Consider the following 17,107-nt stretch of genomic DNA (forward strand, 5'->3'; position numbering starts at 1 on the left):
CAAAATGTACCCAAAACGTGATATTATGACGTTATACGCCCTTTTGAGCCATGTTTGAACTTTCCATCACTTTTGGTTCCGGTAATTCTGCTGACCATATTTGTGATATTCAGGCGCCAAATGACATCTTGGAGCATGTTGGAGATAAAAAACAAAATGTACCCAAAACGTGATATTATGACCTTATACGCCCTTTTGAGCCATGTTTGAACTTTCTATCACTTTTGGTTCCGGTAATTCTGTCGACCATATTTGTGATATTCAGGCGTCAAATGACATCTTGGAGCATGTTGGAGATAAAAAACAATATGTGCCCAAAACGTGATATTATGACGTTATACGCCGTTTTGAGCCATGTTTGAACTCTCTATCACTTTTGGTTCCGGTAATTCTGTCGACCATATTTGTGATATTCAGGCGCCAAATGACATCTTGGAGCATGTTGGAGATAAAAAACAAAATGTACCCAAAACGTGATATTATGACGTTATACGCCCTTTTGAGCCATGTTTAAACTTTCTATCACTTTTGGTTCCGGTAATTCTGTCGACCATATTTGTGATATTCAGGCGTCAAATGACATCTTGGAGCATGTTGGAGATAAAAAACAAAATGTGCCCAAAACGTGATATTATGACGTTATACGCCGTTTTGAGCCATGTTTGAACTCTCTATCACTTTTGGTTCCGGTAATTCTGTCGACCATATTTGTGATATTCAGGCGTCAAATGACATCTTGGAGCATGTTGGAGATAAAAAACAAAATGTGTCCAAAACGTGATATTATGACGTTATACGCCGTTTTGAGCCATGTTTGAACTCTCTATCACTTTTGGTTCCGATAGTTCTGCTGACCATATTTGTGATATTCAGACGCCAAATGACATCTTGGAGCAAGTTGGAGATAAAAAACAAAATGTGCCCAAAACGTGATATTATGCAGTTATACGCCGTTCTGAGACATGTTTGAACTTTCTATCACTTTTGGTTCCGGTAATTCTGTTGACCATACTTGTGATATTCAGGCGTCAAATGACATCTAGGAGCATGTTGGAGATAAAAAACAAAATGTACCCAAAACGTGATATTATGACGTTATACGCCCTTTTGAGCCATGTTTGAACTTTCTATCACTTTTGGTTCCGATAATTCTGCTGACCATATTTGTGATATTCAGGCGCCAAATGACATCTTGGAGTATGTTGGAGATAAAAAACAAAATGTGCCCAAAACGTGATATTATGACGTTATACGCCGTTTTGAGCCATGTTTGAACTCTCTATCACTTTTGGTTCCGGTAATTCTGTCGACCATATTTGTGATATTCAGGCGCCAAATGACATCTTGGAGCATGTTGGAGATAAAAAACAAAATGTGCCCAAAACGTGATATTATGACGTTATACGCCGTTTTGAGCCATGTTTGAACTTTCTATCACTTTTGGTTCCGGTAATTCTGTTGACCATACTTGTGATATTCAGGCGTCAAATGACATCTAGGAGCATGTTGGAGATAAAAAACAAAATGTACCCAAAACGTGATATTATGACGTTATACGCCCTTTTGAGCCATGTTTGAACTTTCTATCACTTTTGGTTCCGGTAATTCTGTCGACCATATTTGTGATATTCAGGCGTCAAATGACATCTTGGAGCATGTTGGAGATAAAAAACAAAATGTGCCCAAAACGTGATATTATGACGTTATACGCCGTTTTGAGCCATGTTTGAACTCTCTATCACTTTTGGTTCCGGTAATTCTGTCGACCATATTTGTGATATTCAGGCGCCAAATGACATCTTATAGCATGTTGGAGATAAAAAACAAAATGTGCCCAAAACGTGATATTATGACGTTATACGCCGTTTTGAGCCATGTTTGAACTTTCTATGACTTTTGGTTCCGATAATTCTGCTGACCATATTTGTGATATTCAGACGCCAAATGACATCTTGGAGCAAGTTGGAGATAAAAAACAAAATGTGCCCAAAACGTGATATTATGACGTTATACGCCGTTCTGAGACATGTTTGAACTTTCTATCACTTTTCGTTCCGGTAATTCTGTCGACCATATATTTGATATTCAGGCGCCAAATGACATCTTGGAGCATGTTGGAGATAAAAAACAAAATGTGCCCAAAACGTGATATTATGACGTTATACGACGTTCTGAGCCATGTTTGAACTTTCTATCACTTTTGGTTCCGATAATTCTGCTGACCATATTTGTGATATTCAGGCGCCAAATGACATCTTGGAGCATGTTGGAGATAAAAAACAAAATGTACCCAAAACGTGATATTATGACGTTATACGCCCTTTTGAGCCATGTTTGAACTTTCTATCACTTTTGGTTCCGGTAATTCTGTCGACCATATTTGTGATATTCAGGCGTCAAATGACATCTTGGAGCATGTTGGAGATAAAAAACAAAATGTGCCCAAAACGTGATATTATGACGTTATACGCCGTTTTGAGCCATGTTTGAACTCTCTATCACTTTTGGTTCCGGTAATTCTGTCGACCATATTTGTGATATTCAGGCGCCAAATGACATCTTGGAGCATGTTGGAGATAAAAAACAAAATGTACCCAAAACGTGATATTATGACGTTATACGCCCTTTTGAGCCATGTTTAAACTTTCTATCACTTTTGGTTCCGGTAATTCTGTCGACCATATTTGTGATATTCAGGCGTCAAATGACATCTTGGAGCATGTTGGAGATAAAAAACAAAATGTGCCCAAAACGTGATATTATGACGTTATACGCCGTTTTGAGCCATGTTTGAACTCTCTATCACTTTTGGTTCCGGTAATTCTGTCGACCATATTTGTGATATTCAGATGCCAAATGTCACATTGGAGCATGTTGGAGATAAAAAACAAAATGTTCCCAAAACGTGATATTATGACGTTATACGCCCTTTTGAGCCATGTTTGAACTTTCTATCACTTTTCGTTCCGGTAATTCTGTCGACAATATATTTGATATTCAGGCGCCAAATGACATCTTGGAGCATGTTGGAGATAAAAAACAAAATGTGCCCAAAACGTGATATTATGACGTTATACGACGTTCTGAGCCATGTTTGAACTCTCTATCACTTTTGGTTCCGGTAATTCTGTCGACCATATTTGTGATATTCAGGCGCCAAATGACATCTTGGAGCATGTTGGAGATAAAAAACAAAATGTGATCAAAACGTGATATTATGACGTTATACGCCCTTTTGAGCCATGTTTGAACTTTCTATCACTTTTGGTTCCGGTAATTCTGTTGACCATACTTGTGATATTCAGGCGTCAAATGACATCTAGGAGCATGTTGGAGATAAAAAACAAAATGTACCCAAAACGTGATATTATGACGTTATACGCCCTTTTGAGCCATGTTTGAACTTTCTATCACTTTTGGTTCCGATAATTCTGCTGACCATATTTGTGATATTCAGGCGCCAAATGACATCTTGGAGTATGTTGGAGATAAAAAACAAAATGTGCCCAAAACGTGATATTATGACGTTATACGCCGTTTTGAGCCATGTTTGAACTCTCTATCACTTTTGGTTCCGGTAATTCTGTCGACCATATTTGTGATATTCAGGCGCCAAATGACATCTTGGAGCATGTTGGAGATAAAAAACAAAATGTACCCAAAACGTGATATTATGACGTTATACGCCCTTTTGAGCCATGTTTAAACTTTCTATCACTTTTGGTTCCGGTAATTCTGTCGACCATATTTGTGATATTCAGGTGTCAAATGACATCTTGGAGCATGTTGGAGATAAAAAACAAAATGTGCCCAAAACGTGATATTATGACGTTATACGCCGTTTTGAGCCATGTTTGAACTCTCTATCACTTTTGGTTCCGGTAATTCTGTCGACCATATTTGTGATATTCAGGCGCCAAATGACATCTTGGAGCATGTTGGAGATAAAAAACAAAATGTGCCCAAAACGTGATATTATGACGTTATACGCCGTTTTGAGCCATGTTTGAACTTTCTATCACTTTTGGTTCCGGTAATTCTGTTGACCATACTTGTGATATTCAGGCGTCAAATGACATCTAGGAGCATGTTGGAGATAAAAAACAAAATGTACCCAAAACGTGATATTATGACGTTATACGCCCTTTTGAGCCATGTTTGAACTTTCTATCACTTTTGGTTCCGGTAATTCTGTCGACCATATTTGTGATATTCAGGCGTCAAATGACATCTTGGAGCATGTAGGAGATAAAAAACAAAATGTGCACAAAACGTGATATTATGACGTTATACGCCCTTTTGAGCCATGTTTGAACTTTCTATCACTTTTGGTTCCGGTAATTCTGTCGACCATATTTGTGATATTCAGGCGTCAAATGACATCTTGGAGCATGTTGGAGATAAAAAACAAAATGTGCCCAAAACGTGATATTATGACGTTATACGACGTTCTGAGCCATGTTTGAACTTTCTATCACTTTTGGTTTCGATAATTCTGCTGACCATGTTTGTGATATTCAGGCGCCAAATGACATCTTGGAGCATGTTGGAGATAAAAAACAAAATGTGCCCAAAACGTGATATTATGACGTTATACGCCGTTTTGAGCCATGTTTGAACTTTCTATCACTTTTGGTTCCGGTAATTCTGTTGTCCATACTTGTGATATTCAGGCGTCAAATGATATCTTGGAGCATGTTGGAGATAAAAAACAAGATGTACCCAAAACGTGATTTTATGACGTTATACGCCGGATTGAGCCATGTTTGAACTCTCTATCACTTTTGGTTCCGGTAATTCTGTCGACCATATTTGTGATATTCATGCGCCAAATGACATCTTGGAGCATGTTGGAGATAAAAAACAAAATGTACCCAAAACGTGATATTATGACGTTATACGCCCTTTTGAGCCATGTTTAAACTTTCTATCACTTTTGGTTCCGGTAATTCTGTCGACCATATTTGTGATATTCAGGCGTCAAATGACATCTTGGAGCATGTTGGAGATAAAAAACAAAATGTGCCCAAAACGTGATATTATGACGTTATACGCCGTTTTGAGCCATGTTTGAACTCTCTATCACTTTTGGTTCCGGTAATTCTGTCGACCATATTTGTGATATTCAGGCGTCAAATGACATCTTGGAGCATGTTGGAGATAAAAAACAAAATGTGCCCAAAACGTGATATTATGACGTTATACGCCGTTTTGAGCCATGTTTGAACTCTCTATCACTTTTGGTTCCGATAGTTCTGCTGACCATATTTGTGATATTCAGGCGTCAAATGACATCTAGGAGCATGTTGGAGATAAAAAACAAAATGTACCCAAAACGTGATATTATGACGTTATACGCCCTTTTGAGCCATGTTTGAACTTTCTATCACTTTTGGTTCCGATAATTCTGCTGACCATATTTGTGATATTCAGGCGCCAAATGACATCTTGGAGCATGTTGGAGATAAAAAACAAAATGTGCCCAAAACGTGATATTATGACGTTATACGACGTTCTGAGCCATGTTTGAACTTTCTATCACTTTTGGTTCCGATAATTCTGCTGACCATGTTTGTGATATTCAGGCGCCAAATGACATCTTGGAGCATGTTGGTGATAAAAAACAAAATGTGCCCAAAACGTGATATTATGACGTTATACGCCGTTTTGAGCCATGTTTGAACTTTCTATCACTTTTGGTTCCGGTAATTCTGTTGACCATACTTGTGATATTCAGGCGTCAAATGACATCTAGGAGCATGTTGGAGATAAAAAACAAAATGTACCCAAAACGTGATATTATGACGTTATACGCCGTTTTGAGCCATGTTTGAACTTTCTATCACTTTTGGTTCCGATAATTCTGCTGACCATATTTGTGATATTCAGACGCCAAATGACATCTTGGAGCAAGTTTGAGATAAAAAACAAAATGTGCCCAAAACGTGATATTATGACGTTATACGCCGTTCTGAGACATGTTTGAACTTTCTATCACTTTTCGTTCCGGTAATTCTGTCGACCATATATTTGATATTCAGGCGCCAAATGACATCTTGGAGTATGTTGGAGATAAAAAACAAAATGTGCCCAAAACGTGATATTATGACGTTATACGACGTTCTGAGCCATGTTTGAACTTTCTATCACTTTTGGTTCCGATAATTCTGCTGACCATATTTGTGATATTCAGGCGCCAAATGACATCTTGGAGCATGTTGGAGATAAAAAACAAAATGTACCCAAAACGTGATATTATGACGTTATACGCCCTTTTGAGCCACGTTTGAACTTTCTATCACTTTTGGTTCCGGTAATTCTGTCGACCATATTTGTGATATTCAGGCGTCAAATGACATCTTGGAGCATGTTGGAGATAAAAAACAAAATGTGCCCAAAACGTGATATTATGACGTTATACGCCGTTTTGAGCCATGTTTGAACTCTCTATCACTTTTGGTTCCGGTAATTCTGTCGACCATATTTGTGATATTCAGGCGCCAAATGACATCTTGGAGCATGTTGGAGATAAAAAACAAAATGTACCCAAAACGTGATATTATGACGTTATACGCCCTTTTGAGCCATGTTTAAACTTTCTATCACTTTTGGTTCCGGTAATTCTGTCGACCATATTTGTGATATTCAGATGCCAAATGTCACATTGGAGCATGTTGGAGATAAAAAACAAAATGTGCCCAAAACGTGATATTATGACGTTATACGCCCTTTTGAGCCATGTTTGAACTTTCTATCACTTTTGGTTCCGATAATTCTGCTGACCATATTTGTGATATTCAGGCGCCAAATGACATCTTGGAGCATGTTGGAGATAAAAAACAAAATGTGCCCAAAACGTGATATTATGACGTTATACGACGTTCTGAGCCATGTTTGAACTTTCTATCACTTTTGGTTCCGATAATTCTGCTGACCATGTTTGTGATATTCAGGCGCCAAATGACATCTTGGAGCATGTTGGAGATAAAAAACAAAATGTGCCCAAAACGTGATATTATGACGTTATACGCCGTTTTGAGCCATGTTTGAACTTTCTATCACTTTTGGTTCCGGTAATTCTGTTGACCATACTTGTGATATTCAGGCGTCAAATGACATCTAGGAGCATGTTGGAGATAAAAAACAAAATGTACCCAAAACGTGATATTATGACGTTATACGCCGTTTTGAGCCATGTTTGAACTTTCTATCACTTTTGGTTCCGATAATTCTGCTGACCATATTTGTGATATTCAGACGCCAAATGACATCTTGGAGCAAGTTTGAGATAAAAAACAAAATGTGCCCAAAACGTGATATTATGACGTTATACGCCGTTCTGAGACATGTTTGAACTTTCTATCACTTTTCGTTCCGGTAATTCTGTCGACCATATATTTGATATTCAGGCGCCAAATGACATCTTGGAGCATGTTGGAGATAAAAAACAAAATGTACCCAAAACGTGATATTATGACGTTATACGCCCTTTTGAGCCATGTTTGAACTTTCTATCACTTTTGGTTCCGGTAATTCTGTCGACCATATTTGTGATATTCAGGCGTCAAATGACATCTTGGAGCATGTTGGAGATAAAAAACAAAATGTGCCCAAAACGTGATATTATGACGTTATACGACGTTCTGAGCCATGTTTGAACTTTCTATCACTTTTGGTTCCGATAATTCTGCTGACCATATTTGTGATATTCAGGCGCCAAATGACATCTTGGAGCATGTTGGAGATAAAAAACAAAATGTGCCCAAAACGTGATATTATGACGTTATACGACGTTCTGAGCCATGTTTGAACTTTCTATCACTTTTGGTTCCGATAATTCTGCTGACCATATTTGTGATATTCAGGCGCCAAATGACATCTTGGAGCATGTTGGAGATAAAAAACAAAATGTACCCAAAACGTGATATTATGACGTTATACGCCCTTTTGAGCCATGTTTGAACTTTCTATCACTTTTGGTTCCGGTAATTCTGTCGACCATATTTGTGATATTCAGGCGTCAAATGACATCTTGGAGCATGTTGGAGATAAAAAACAAAATGTGCCCAAAACGTGATATTATGACGTTATACGCCCTTTTGAGCCATGTTTAAACTTTCTATCACTTTTGGTTCCGGTAATTCTGTCGACCATATTTGTGATATTCAGATGCCAAATGTCACATTGGAGCATGTTGGAGATAAAAAACAAAATGTGCCCAAAACGTGATATTATGACGTTATACGCCCTTTTGAGCCATGTTTGAACTTTCTATCACTTTTGGTTCCGGTAATTCTGTCGACCATATTTGTGATATTCAGGCGTCAAATGACATCTTGGAGCATGTTGGAGATAAAAAACAAAATGTGCCCAAAACGTGATATTATGACGTTATACGACGTTCTGAGCCATGTTTGAACTTTCTATCACTTTTGGTTCCGATAATTCTGCTGACCATGTTTGTGATATTCAGGCGCCAAATGACATCTTGGAGCATGTTGGAGATAAAAAACAAAATGTGCCCAAAACGTGATATTATGACGTTATACGCCGTTTTGAGCCATGTTTGAACTTTCTATCACTTTTGGTTCCGATAATTCTGCTGACCATATTTGTGATATTCAGACGCCAAATGACATCTTGGAGCAAGTTGGAGATAAAAAACAAAATGTGCCCAAAACGTGATATTATGACGTTATACGCCGTTCTGAGACATGTTTGAACTTTCTATCACTTTTCGTTCCGGTAATTCTGTCGACCATATATTTGATATTCAGGCGCCAAATGACATCTTGGAGCATGTTGGAGATAAAAAGCAAAATGTGCCCAAAACGTGATATTATGACGTTATACGACGTTCTGAGCCATGTTTGAACTTTCTATCACTTTTGGTTCCGATAATTCTGCTGACCATATTTGTGATATTCAGGCGCCAAATGACATCTTGGAGCATGTTGGAGATAAAAAACAAAATGTACCCAAAACGTGATATTATGACGTTATACGCCCTTTTGAGCCACGTTTGAACTTTCTATCACTTTTGGTTCCGGTAATTCTGTCGACCATATTTGTGATATTCAGGCGTCAAATGACATCTTGGAGCATGTTGGAGATAAAAAACAAAATGTGCCCAAAACGTGATATTATGACGTTATACGCCGTTTTGAGCCATGTTTGAACTCTCTATCACTTTTGGTTCCGGTAATTCTGTCGACCATATTTGTGATATTCAGGCGCCAAATGACATCTTGGAGCATGTTGGAGATAAAAAACAAAATGTACCCAAAACGTGATATTATGACGTTATACGCCCTTTTGAGCCATGTTTAAACTTTCTATCACTTTTGGTTCCGGTAATTCTGTCGACCATATTTGTGATATTCAGATGCCAAATGTCACATTGGAGCATGTTGGAGATAAAAAACAAAATGTGCCCAAAACGTGATATTATGACGTTATACGCCCTTTTGAGCCATGTTTGAACTTTCTATCACTTTTGGTTCCGATAATTCTGCTGACCATATTTGTGATATTCAGGCGCCAAATGACATCTTGGAGCATGTTGGAGATAAAAAACAAAATGTGCCCAAAACGTGATATTATGACGTTATACGACGTTCTGAGCCATGTTTGAACTTTCTATCACTTTTGGTTCCGATAATTCTGCTGACCATGTTTGTGATATTCAGGCGCCAAATGACATCTTGGAGCATGTTGGAGATAAAAAACAAAATGTGCCCAAAACGTGATATTATGACGTTATACGCCGTTTTGAGCCATGTTTGAACTTTCTATCACTTTTGGTTCCGGTAATTCTGTTGACCATACTTGTGATATTCAGGCGTCAAATGACATCTAGGAGCATGTTGGAGATAAAAAACAAAATGTACCCAAAACGTGATATTATGACGTTATACGCCGTTTTGAGCCATGTTTGAACTTTCTATCACTTTTGGTTCCGATAATTCTGCTGACCATATTTGTGATATTCAGACGCCAAATGACATCTTGGAGCAAGTTTGAGATAAAAAACAAAATGTGCCCAAAACGTGATATTATGACGTTATACGCCGTTCTGAGACATGTTTGAACTTTCTATCACTTTTCGTTCCGGTAATTCTGTCGACCATATATTTGATATTCAGGCGCCAAATGACATCTTGGAGCATGTTGGAGATAAAAAACAAAATGTGCCCAAAACGTGATATTATGACGTTATACGACGTTCTGAGCCATGTTTGAACTTTCTATCACTTTTGGTTCCGATAATTCTGCTGACCATATTTGTGATATTCAGGCGCCAAATGACATCTTGGAGCATGTTGGAGATAAAAAACAAAATGTACCCAAAACGTGATATTATGACGTTATACGCCCTTTTGAGCCATGTTTGAACTTTCTATCACTTTTGGTTCCGGTAATTCTGTCGACCATATTTGTGATATTCAGGCGTCAAATGACATCTTGGAGCATGTTGGAGATAAAAAACAAAATGTGCCCAAAACGTGATATTATGACGTTATACGACGTTCTGAGCCATGTTTGAACTTTCTATCACTTTTGGTTCCGATAATTCTGCTGACCATATTTGTGATATTCAGGCGCCAAATGACATCTTGGAGCATGTTGGAGATAAAAAACAAAATGTGCCCAAAACGTGATATTATGACGTTATACGACGTTCTGAGCCATGTTTGAACTTTCTATCACTTTTGGTTCCGATAATTCTGCTGACCATATTTGTGATATTCAGGCGCCAAATGACATCTTGGAGCATGTTGGAGATAAAAAACAAAATGTACCCAAAACGTGATATTATGACGTTATACGCCCTTTTGAGCCATGTTTGAACTTTCTATCACTTTTGGTTCCGGTAATTCTGTCGACCATATTTGTGATATTCAGGCGTCAAATGACATCTTGGAGCATGTTGGAGATAAAAAACAAAATGTGCCCAAAACGTGATATTATGACGTTATACGACGTTCTGAGCCATGTTTGAACTTTCTATCACTTTTGGTTCCGATAATTCTGCTGACCATATTTGTGATATTCAGGCGCCAAATGACATCTTGGAGCATGTTGGAGATAAAAAACAAAATGTGCCCAAAACGTGATATTATGACGTTATACGACGTTCTGAGCCATGTTTGAACTTTCTATCACTTTTGGTTCCGATAATTCTGCTGACCATATTTGTGATATTCAGGCGCCAAATGACATCTTGGAGCATGTTGGAGATAAAAAACAAAATGTACCCAAAACGTGATATTATGACGTTATACGCCCTTTTGAGCCATGTTTGAACTTTCTATCACTTTTGGTTCCGGTAATTCTGTCGACCATATTTGTGATATTCAGGCGTCAAATGACATCTTGGAGCATGTTGGAGATAAAAAACAAAATGTGCCCAAAACGTGATATTATGACGTTATACGCCCTTTTGAGCCATGTTTAAACTTTCTATCACTTTTGGTTCCGGTAATTCTGTCGACCATATTTGTGATATTCAGATGCCAAATGTCACATTGGAGCATGTTGGAGATAAAAAACAAAATGTGCCCAAAACGTGATATTATGACGTTATACGCCCTTTTGAGCCATGTTTGAACTTTCTATCACTTTTGGTTCCGGTAATTCTGTCGACCATATTTGTGATATTCAGGCGTCAAATGACATCTTGGAGCATGTTGGAGATAAAAAACAAAATGTGCCCAAAACGTGATATTATGACGTTATACGACGTTCTGAGCCATGTTTGAACTTTCTATCACTTTTGGTTCCGATAATTCTGCTGACCATGTTTGTGATATTCAGGCGCCAAATGACATCTTGGAGCATGTTGGAGATAAAAAACAAAATGTGCCCAAAACGTGATATTATGACGTTATACGCCGTTTTGAGCCATGTTTGAACTTTCTATCACTTTTGGTTCCGATAATTCTGCTGACCATATTTGTGATATTCAGACGCCAAATGACATCTTGGAGCAAGTTGGAGATAAAAAACAAAATGTGCCCAAAACGTGATATTATGACGTTATACGCCGTTCTGAGACATGTTTGAACTTTCTATCACTTTTCGTTCCGGTAATTCTGTCGACCATATATTTGATATTCAGGCGCCAAATGACATCTTGGAGCATGTTGGAGATAAAAAGCAAAATGTGCCCAAAACGTGATATTATGACGTTATACGACGTTCTGAGCCATGTTTGAACTTTCTATCACTTTTGGTTCCGATAATTCTGCTGACCATATTTGTGATATTCAGGCGCCAAATGACATCTTGGAGCATGTTGGAGATAAAAAACAAAATGTACCCAAAACGTGATATTATGACGTTATACGCCCTTTTGAGCCACGTTTGAACTTTCTATCACTTTTGGTTCCGGTAATTCTGTCGACCATATTTGTGATATTCAGGCGTCAAATGACATCTTGGAGCATGTTGGAGATAAAAAACAAAATGTGCCCAAAACGTGATATTATGACGTTATACGCCGTTTTGAGCCATGTTTGAACTCTCTATCACTTTTGGTTCCGGTAATTCTGTCGACCATATTTGTGATATTCAGGCGCCAAATGACATCTTGGAGCATGTTGGAGATAAAAAACAAAATGTACCCAAAACGTGATATTATGACGTTATACGCCCTTTTGAGCCATGTTTAAACTTTCTATCACTTTTGGTTCCGGTAATTCTGTCGACCATATTTGTGATATTCAGATGCCAAATGTCACATTGGAGCATGTTGGAGATAAAAAACAAAATGTGCCCAAAACGTGATATTATGACGTTATACGCCCTTTTGAGCCATGTTTGAACTTTCTATCACTTTTGGTTCCGATAATTCTGCTGACCATATTTGTGATATTCAGGCGCCAAATGACATCTTGGAGCATGTTGGAGATAAAAAACAAAATGTGCCCAAAACGTGATATTATGACGTTATACGACGTTCTGAGCCATGTTTGAACTTTCTATCACTTTTGGTTCCGATAATTCTGCTGACCATGTTTGTGATATTCAGGCGCCAAATGACATCTTGGAGCATGTTGGAGATAAAAAACAAAATGTGCCCAAAACGTGATATTATGACGTTATACGCCGTTTTGAGCCATGTTTGAACTTTCTATCACTTTTGGTTCCGGTAATTCTGTTGACCATACTTGTGATATTCAGGCGTCAAATGACATCTAGGAGCATGTTGGAGATAAAAAACAAAATGTACCCAAAACGTGATATTATGACGTTATACGCCGTTTTGAGCCATGTTTGAACTTTCTATCACTTTTGGTTCCGATAATTCTGCTGACCATATTTGTGATATTCAGACGCCAAATGACATCTTGGAGCAAGTTTGAGATAAAAAACAAAATGTGCCCAAAACGTGATATTATGACGTTATACGCCGTTCTGAGACATGTTTGAACTTTCTATCACTTTTCGTTCCGGTAATTCTGTCGACCATATATTTGATATTCAGGCGCCAAATGACATCTTGGAGCATGTTGGAGATAAAAAACAAAATGTGCCCAAAACGTGATATTATGACGTTATACGACGTTCTGAGCCATGTTTGAACTTTCTATCACTTTTGGTTCCGATAATTCTGCTGACCATATTTGTGATATTCAGGCGCCAAATGACATCTTGGAGCATGTTGGAGATAAAAAACAAAATGTACCCAAAACGTGATATTATGACGTTATACGCCCTTTTGAGCCATGTTTGAACTTTCTATCACTTTTGGTTCCGGTAATTCTGTCGACCATATTTGTGATATTCAGGCGTCAAATGACATCTTGGAGCATGTTGGAGATAAAAAACAAAATGTGCCCAAAACGTGATATTATGACGTTATACGACGTTCTGAGCCATGTTTGAACTTTCTATCACTTTTGGTTCCGATAATTCTGCTGACCATATTTGTGATATTCAGGCGCCAAATGACATCTTGGAGCATGTTGGAGATAAAAAACAAAATGTGCCCAAAACGTGATATTATGACGTTATACGACGTTCTGAGCCATGTTTGAACTTTCTATCACTTTTGGTTCCGATAATTCTGCTGACCATATTTGTGATATTCAGGCGCCAAATGACATCTTGGAGCATGTTGGAGATAAAAAACAAAATGTACCCAAAACGTGATATTATGACGTTATACGCCCTTTTGAGCCATGTTTGAACTTTCTATCACTTTTGGTTCCGGTAATTCTGTCGACCATATTTGTGATATTCAGGCGTCAAATGACATCTTGGAGCATGTTGGAGATAAAAAACAAAATGTGCCCAAAACGTGATATTATGACGTTATACGCCCTTTTGAGCCATGTTTAAACTTTCTATCACTTTTGGTTCCGGTAATTCTGTCGACCATATTTGTGATATTCAGATGCCAAATGTCACATTGGAGCATGTTGGAGATAAAAAACAAAATGTGCCCAAAACGTGATATTATGACGTTATACGCCCTTTTGAGCCATGTTTGAACTTTCTATCACTTTTGGTTCCGGTAATTCTGTCGACCATATTTGTGATATTCAGGCGTCAAATGACATCTTGGAGCATGTTGGAGATAAAAAACAAAATGTGCCCGAAACGTGATATTATGACGTTATATGCCGATCTGAGCCATGTTTGAACTTTCTATCACTTTTGGTTCCGATAATTCTGCTGACCATATTTGTGATATTCAGACGCCAAATGACATCTTGGAGCATGTTGGAGATAAAAAACAAAATGTGCCCAAAACGTGATATTATGACGTTATACGACGTTCTGAGCCATGTTTGAACTTTCTATCACTTTTGGTTCCGGTAATTCTGTTGACCATACTTGTGATATTCAGGCGTCAAATGACATCTAGGAGCATGTTGGAGATAAAAACCAAATGTACCCAAAACGTGATATTATGACGTTATACGCCGTTCTGAGACATGTTTGAACTTTCTATCACTTTTCGTTCCGGTAATTCTGTCGACCATATATTTGATATTCAGGCGCCAAATGACATCTTGGAGCATGTTGGAGATAAAAAACAAAATGTGCCCAAAACGTGATATTATGACGTTATACGACGTTCTGAGCCATGTTTGAACTTTCTATCACTTTTGGTTCCGATAATTCTGCTGACCATATTTGTGATATTCAGGCGCCAAATGACATCTTGGAGCATGTTGGAGATAAAAAACAAAATGTACCCAAAACGTGATATTATGACGTTATACGCCCTTTTGAGCCATGTTTGAACTTTCTATCACTTTTGGTTCCGGTAATTCTGTCGACCATATTTGTGATATTCAGGCGTCAAATGACATCTTGGAGCATGTTGGAGATAAAAAACAAAATGTGCCCAAAACGTGATATTATGACGTTATACGACGTTCTGAGCCATGTTTGAACTTTCTATCACTTTTGGTTCCGATAATTCTGCTGACCATATTTGTGATATTCAGGCGCCAAATGACATCTTGGAGCATGTTGGAGATAAAAAACAAAATGTGCCCAAAACGTGATATTATGACGTTATACGACGTTCTGAGCCATGTTTGAACTTTCTATCACTTTTGGTTCCGATAATTCTGCTGACCATATTTGTGATATTCAGGCGCCAAATGACATCTTGGAGCATGTTGGAGATAAAAAACAAAATGTACCCAAAACGTGATATTATGACGTTATACGCCCTTTTGAGCCATGTTTGAACTTTCTATCACTTTTGGTTCCGGTAATTCTGTCGACCATATTTGTGATATTCAGGCGTCAAATGACATCTTGGAGCATGTTGGAGATAAAAAACAAAATGTGCCCAAAACGTGATATTATGACGTTATACGCCCTTTTGAGCCATGTTTAAACTTTCTATCACTTTTGGTTCCGGTAATTCTGTCGACCATATTTGTGATATTCAGATGCCAAATGTCACATTGGAGCATGTTGGAGATAAAAAACAAAATGTGCCCAAAACGTGATATTATGACGTTATACGCCCTTTTGAGCCATGTTTGAACTTTCTATCACTTTTGGTTCCGGTAATTCTGTCGACCATATTTGTGATATTCAGGCGTCAAATGACATCTTGGAGCATGTTGGAGATAAAAAACAAAATGTGCCCAAAACGTGATATTATGACGTTATACGACGTTCTGAGCCATGTTTGAACTTTCTATCACTTTTGGTTCCGATAATTCTGCTGACCATGTTTGTGATATTCAGGCGCCAAATGACATCTTGGAGCATGTTGGAGATAAAAAACAAAATGTGCCCAAAACGTGATATTATGACGTTATACGCCGTTTTGAGCCATGTTTGAACTTTCTATCACTTTTGGTTCCGATAATTCTGCTGACCATATTTGTGATATTCAGACGCCAAATGACATCTTGGAGCAAGTTGGAGATAAAAAACAAAATGTGCCCAAAACGTGATATTATGACGTTATACGCCGTTCTGAGACATGTTTGAACTTTCTATCACTTTTCATTCCGGTAATTCTGTCGACCATATATTTGATATTCAGGCGCCAAATGACATCTTGGAGCATGTTGGAGATAAAAAGCAAAATGTGCCCAAAACGTGATATTATGACGTTATACGACGTTCTGAGCCATGTTTGAACTTTCTATCACTTTTGGTTCCGATAATTCTGCTGACCATATTTGTGATATTCAGGCGCCAAATGACATCTTGGAGCATGTTGGAGATAAAAAACAAAATGTACCCAAAACGTGATATTATGACGTTATACGCCCTTTTGAGCCACGTTTGAACTTTCTATCACTTTTGGTTCCGGTAATTCTGTCGACCATATTTGTGATATTCAGGCGTCAAATGACATCTTGGAGCATGTTGGAGATAAAAAACAAAATGTGCCCGAAACGTGATATTATGACGTTATATGCCGATCTGAGCCATGTTTGAACTTTCTATCACTTTTGGTTCCGATAATTCTGCTGACCATATTTGTGATATTCAGACGCCAAATGACATCTTGGAGCATGTTGGAGATAAAAAACAAAATGTGCCCAAAACGTGATATTATGACGTTATACGACGTTCTGAGCCATGTTTGAACTTTCTATCACTTTTGGTTCCGGTA

The sequence above is a fragment of the Onthophagus taurus genome, chromosome 8, assembly GCF_036711975.1.
Source record: "Onthophagus taurus isolate NC chromosome 8, IU_Otau_3.0, whole genome shotgun sequence".
Taxonomy (NCBI): domain Eukaryota; kingdom Metazoa; phylum Arthropoda; class Insecta; order Coleoptera; family Scarabaeidae; genus Onthophagus; species Onthophagus taurus.